Source organism: Pteropus vampyrus, unplaced genomic scaffold (genome assembly GCF_000151845.1).
Source record: "Pteropus vampyrus isolate Shadow unplaced genomic scaffold, Pvam_2.0 Scaffold165, whole genome shotgun sequence".
Taxonomy (NCBI): domain Eukaryota; kingdom Metazoa; phylum Chordata; class Mammalia; order Chiroptera; family Pteropodidae; genus Pteropus; species Pteropus vampyrus.
In genome coordinates this window covers 418,742-425,355 of record NW_011888946.1, presented here as the reverse complement: position 1 = coordinate 425,355, position 6,614 = coordinate 418,742, and the positions used below count along the sequence as shown (strand labels likewise).

General features: G+C 37.7%; 1 protein-coding gene across 1 annotated transcript in view; it reads left to right on the top strand.

Moving 5' to 3' along the window:
- ANK3 (ankyrin 3) overlaps positions 1-6,614 on the top strand; it is a 596,679-nt gene that overhangs the window by 300,442 nt on the left and 289,623 nt on the right. The window lies entirely within an intron of this gene.

Below are 6,614 nucleotides of genomic sequence, written 5' to 3'. Positions count from 1 at the left end.
TCTGAATTAGATGGTTTTATTCTCATTTTGCAGGTGAAGAGATTGAGGCTTAGAAATTGAATTTATCAGTAATAGCAAGCAAAAAACAGGCAGAACTTGAACCCATTGCTGTCAGACTCTAGGGCAGAGGTCCTTAACCCCCAGGCCATAGACCGGTACTGGTCTGTGTCCTCTTAAGAGCTGGGCCACACAGCAGGAAGTGAGTGGCAGGTGAGCCAGCGAGTCTTCATATGTATTTGCAGCCGCTCCCCAGCACTAGCATCACTGTCTCAGCTTCATCTCAGATCATTAAGCATTAGATTCTCATAGGAGCACTGGTTCCTGGAGCCAAAAAGATTGGGGACCACTGCTCTAAGACCTTTCCCTGCCTTTCCATTTCACTATTCTGCTTATAGATTATCTACTGGTCATATAAGATTCTTGCATTTAGAGAAAGCTTTTACTTTCATTTTTTATTTTATTTCTAATCAGTTCTAAATCATTTTTATGCCACTCTTTATTACCAGTGTTATTGTTCATTTGTTTTATATGATAAATACCAGATAAGAAGTGCTTTTTAAATAACGATGCATCACTTAAGCTCTATGTTTTCATCTTCAAATGTTACATGAGGATATTAAGTATTATTGCAAAGCACAGAGCAATTTTGAATCAGGTACAAAAAGATCATAATTGACTTTGGCACTGTGGATTTACAATAGTCTAGGGAAGCAACATTTACCAAAGTCATAACCTTGAACAATGCATTTTGTTTTCTATTAGTACATTCTCAAAATGTCTAGTCTCATAATTCCTGGCCACATTCCTGCTACCCGCTTGTTAGGGGTAAAGGGAATAAGACATGCTGAGAGGTTCTGAGGTCACCAGATCTGCACACTATCCACTGCTCCCTCTCTGTTCTATAAGGATTTGCTCGCCCTCTGTTCAGTGGTTTGGCCACTGCAACTTGATTCGGTAACATAGTGAATATATTTACTTAGCTCTGTCAACACTCAAAATGCATTTGCCTGCCCTTAAATAACAGGAAAATAACCATATTGGTGTTGAAATATTCTGAATGCAATTAATTTCTTTCCTGTGAAGAGTAGCCATTGTTAACGATCCCTGCCTTACTATGCCTCCTCAGCTGGAATCTTTTGCCATGTAACAATAAATGGTTTTGTTATGTACACTTATTCCATCCACATTTATTCCAAATAGAATTAATATATTAATACTGGTAATTCAGGCATGTGAAATTCACACATTCACCTGTCTTTATTACTGTAGAATTAGCTATCCTGATAATCCTCTATTCCAGTCTGTGATTCTTTTCAAAAGGTTTTGATTATGCTCATCTTAGCTGAAATTGGATCTTTGAGGGTAACTATGAGTACATTTAAAATACATGTTTTCCCTGTTGACTGTATTATGACCGGGCTGATGTGAGCCCTGATCTTGATTTTGCACAGATGTGCAGTACGGTTAAAGCAGCATGGCTTTCTCTTGTTCCACTGTGCTGGGGCCTGATCCTGGTATTCTCCATGCTTTCCTTGGAAAACTTTGTCTTCACAGGCCAATTTGTATCTTGATTTTTGCATAATGTGTTTCAATGGATATTCCATGGGATAAGATTAAAATAATTACATAGCCATCCATTTGCCATCTGAGAAGCATTATCTTTTTATTTTCTGGTGCATTAGTTAGGATTTTGTTTGCAATGTCAGGAAGGGAGTGTGTTCATGGTGCATTTGGCATTCTCAGCTTTGATCTGCTTTGCTAGAGTGTCACTTCAGCTTTAGTGGAACCTAAATTATTCATATGATCTGTGCTGTACCTGCACATAGAACTTAATACACCTTTTTTTTTTTAATGTGCTGCTAGGGATCTCTGAAATAATAGGAAAATTGATTTTTGGAGGCTCTTCGAAATGAGCAAATGGTCCTGGGAGTGAGCTGTGGAGTCACTTAGGCTTGGGTTTAAATCTCGTCACGATCACTTCTTTAAGCTGCATAGTTTCAAGTCGGTTACTTAACCACTCTGAGCCTCTGTGTCCTCATCTGTAATAACACCTATTGCAAAGAGACATTATGAAGACAAAATTAAATCAAACATGAAGTGTCCAGCACAGTGCAGTAATTCAAAAAATATTAATTCCTCCCACTTCCCCACTTCTTTCCTCTTTTCCTCGTCCACTTGGAAGAAATGAGTTTGTTTTATGCTAAGCATGTTGAGTAAGAGTCATCAGTTAAAAATGGGAAAGGAAATTTGCTGTAGTTAATTACCCCTGTGGAGTAAATAAATAAAAATTTGTGTGTATATGGAGAAAAACTGTATTCATATAAAATGTAATAATTATATACACATGTATCTGTAAATATTACATACACATACATGTGTGTATATGTGTATACACACATACATGCACACACATACATACACACATACACACATGCATGCATGCATGCATGCATACATACATACATACATACATACATATATACACACAGGGCAGTCAAACCCAGAACCAAATTTATATTAATTTCTATTAGGAGAGAATGTGGTTTATGGAGACAGCATTGAACGTGATATGGGGAGTAAGGATGCTTGGGTCCTGTGAAGGTGCAGTGGCTTTCCCAAGATCTCTTGGAAAAAAGCTCTAGTGTATTCCGCAGCAGCATCCCACCTCCACTGCAGGAGTCTCCATCTGCTTGATAGGTTTTCTGAGCTGAGGGGAAAGCCAGTCCTTCTCCCCCTGGGTAGGCCGTTATAGATTTACCTTTGCATTCCCATTGCAGATCTCCCTCTGGTAGCTGATCCTTGACTTTCAGAGTGAAATCTGCTTGGAAACATGTCAGCGGAAGTTCAGTTTTAGCAGTTCTCCCAAGATGCTTCAGAGGCTGTCTGTGGTGTGTGTTTCCCAGGAACAATTAAAGAGAAAGAGGCAAACCACGAACAGACAGGTTTTCCTGCTAAATAGTACTGTCCAATCAAAGTATTCTTTCAAAGCTTTTGGCAGTGTTAATACTTGTCGTGCCACTTTTATTCCCTGCTTGCTTGTAATATCCTGAGGCGTTCTATGAGTTCTCTTAGTTTTTCTCACCATGTAAATAATTGATGTCTATTGTCAACCCAACATTCAGTGCAAGGAGGCTGAGATCACCCAGGGAAAGCAATACTGTTATCATCTCGAAATGTTATTCTAATATATTTCTGTGCAAGTGTATATTTAGTTTTTTTCTTTTTCTTGACCGTCTCTTTTCTTTCTCTTTCCTTCTTTCCTTTCCCCCCAAATTAATGGAGATAATGGTGGTACCTCTTGTTTTGTAACCTCATTTTTTCCCACCAAACAATATAATATGAACATATATGTCCATGTCAGTAAATACATTTCTATTTTTAAAGGATCTATAGGATTCTACATTATGGATGCATCAAAATGTATCCGACTAATCTTTTATTTTTGTATATTTAGTTAATTTCAATTTTTGCTATGAAAAATGGCACAAGAGACATTAGGGCTTTATCTTTTTCCTAAGTACAGTGTTCTCATTTTCTGCCTTTCTTTCTGGTGATTCCTTAGCATAGCACTCACGGTTCTCCATTCTCAAAGGAGAGCCAGCATTTACAACCTTATTTTCCACTAATCTCCTAGTTGGCCGTACTTCTGGTGAGAAAGACTCTACCTTTCACCCTTCCCAGAACACTTGTCCACCACAAGTCTTTGTGCTGCTCTGCCTGCGATACCTCCTTCCCCCACAGCCCCTTCCAGCTCTTTGGGGCTCATCACCAATCCCACCTGAGACACTGGTTTACTCAGCTGAGGGCAGTTTCTTTCCTCTTAGCTATCACAATTATTTATAACTATCTGTATCTCTTAGGAAACGTAAGGTATTCTACATGGAATTATAATTATAGTCTTTTGTATATGAAGACCTCTAGATGAAAAAAGTCCCAAGTCTTGATTTGAATCTTGGCATGGCCCGTAAGTTTGTGACTTTAGCTGCTTTTTTCTTGTCCTTTTTATACTGAGGACCCTGACGCAGTGGTATGGAGAGTCCTTCCCAGCTCCAGCAGTTCCCTCACGTTCCTACAGGACTAGAAATTCCTTGGAGCAGGATCACTCTGGGTTCCTGGTGTGTCTGGCATTGTCTTGCTAAATAGATACATGAGCTAAAATTGGGATAGCCCTGCTCCTCTCCTCAGGGACATATTTAAATTGGTGAAATATGGTTGTGGGGTGGGGACAAATGTAGAGTCTTCTATACCACCTGTCCCTCAAACTCTCTTACCTTTGGTTTCTTTGAGGATCTTGCCTTCCATTTGTGCTTATGACATCATTCTTTGTGCTCTAGGAGTCCATTTCCCAATTATTAATTTCCAGTGTCATCAATGGGCATTATTTCTTCTTAAATTTTCTGTCATCTCTTGATCGTTTAAGCACAATGGACCCTTCCACATTCCATGCCATAGCACTTTAGGAAAGTACATAAAATTTAGCTTTTGGCAGTAACTCCAGCTTTCATAATATTGGGTCTCATTTAGGACCTAATTGCTTTGCTTTGTTTGTGTCTCTGTAGCTCTTTAATTCCCTGTGTTTCACTCATTTTTTGTTTTGATTCTTCTCAAATTGCCTTCTTGTTTTGATTATTCCCAACTTTAACTTGCCAAACCTATATTCTCCTTCGACTTTTCCTACCTGAGCCAAGGGAAGGACACCTCCTCCTCCCAACAGTCTCACCACTGGAGAGGCCCCCTAGCACAGTTACCACCTTCTGCCAGGCAAAGGGGGGATTGCACACAAATAGACATAAAGAGCTTTACTACTTCCCAATTTAATTCTAGTTTAGTTTCTCATGTCCTTATCAGAGGGAATCCGCTCTTGTTTTATTAGGAAATGTTTTGATGGGAGCCACTACAAAGCTACATAAACTAAAGTGTTATATGTGCAAGAGAATCACATTTTACTCAAATTTACATGATCGAGTCAAAAAAACATGATTTCAAATTATTTTACAATGAATACGGGTGGAAAAAATCCATTTATCCTGCCTCTGTGTTCATACCAACCACTCAAATCTTATTTAATGTATTAATAATGACTTTTCTGGACTACATATTAAAATAAATGGTTCAATCACTTCATTAGAGTAAATCGTTTCATTTCATTTAAAAGAAAAGAAAAGCTACTGTAGAAATCTGTATTTGAACCTATAGGACTTATATAAAAGACAAATACATCAGTTTTGAAGGGCAGAGTGGTGTGGAAAATTCCCAAAGAATGCCGAGAGTCATGGAAGCTTAGAGGTGGACGGAACCTTCAGGGTCACACTGAGCTGGGTCCTCTGCAGCACCTGCTTCTCTTTGACAAGAGCTCTATGAATTGCTAGTCAGTCTCTAATTGCGAATTTCCTGTGCCTGGAAATGTCCTACCTCTAAACATAGCCCACCCCTTTTCTGGACAGTTCTAATTGTTAGAATATACTCTCTTATTTTGAGACTAAATCTAGCACCCTGTTATGTCCACCCATATGCCAGCTATTTATATAGATGAAAATAGTGCTGTGTTGGTGCTGCATCTTCATTCCAATCTAAATGCTCTCTGTTTCTTTAACCAGTTCTCATAAAACATAATAGCATAGGCCTCTTAATTTTTCCCTGGCCATCAGGTGGTACCCTGAATTGACAGTATTTTGAGTGTGGATTGTCTGGCTCCTAATATATTGATACAGCATAACCTCAACTGTTGCCACTGTGGGTAACAGGAGCCAAGGTCACAGTCATTTTAGGGAGAAGACAATGAGAGCCCTGTTCAGTCCCTTTTCATGGGAACTTTGTTTTGCACATAGATTTTTATCCTTTCTTTTTAACTTTTAGTTTTATCTCTTGGTTGGCATTGAAATATATACATTTTATTAATTGATGAATACATTGAAACATTTATAAATAGCAGCTAAGTATCACTTTATAAAGATGAAAAAGCTTTGTCCTCGCTAATACTTTATCTTCTGTATTTTCCATCGCAATATCTCCCATTCCTTTATCCCTCATACTTAGACATTATTTTCTTAGTAATTATTAAGTACCAATTATGTACCCTGCATTCTTCCTTGTCTCTTTTTCTACATGGTTTCTGCTCTTCCATTTTTGTTTTTGCTTTCATTTTTATCTTTATCATAAAAGTGTTCTCTAAAATTCACTAGAAAAGATGGAACTACTTCAATATCAGTGAGAAACCAGAGAGTGACAAATTATGTAATATGCTAAACTTTATCAAAGGTTGATTTTTTAATTTATTTCAGATTAACCAATAGGTAAACAGTGGTTTTCTTAGAGATGAACTTTTATGGACTAAATCTTTAGACACTAAAGCATGTGGAATTATTTTATTTATTTAGTTAGTTAATTTTCAGTTGCACTTAACATTTAATATTGTTTTATATTAGTTTCAGGCATACAGCATAGTGGTTACACATGTATAAATGTGGAATTCTTTTGAGAGAAAAATTAACCAGAAAAAGGGACATAAAAGGAACAAACTTCTGAAATGTTTGTTGTAGTGCAGTGAATAGGAAACCCACATTATTTTGATTCAACAGTGTTTCAGTTCAACGAATATTTACATGCCTTGTGGA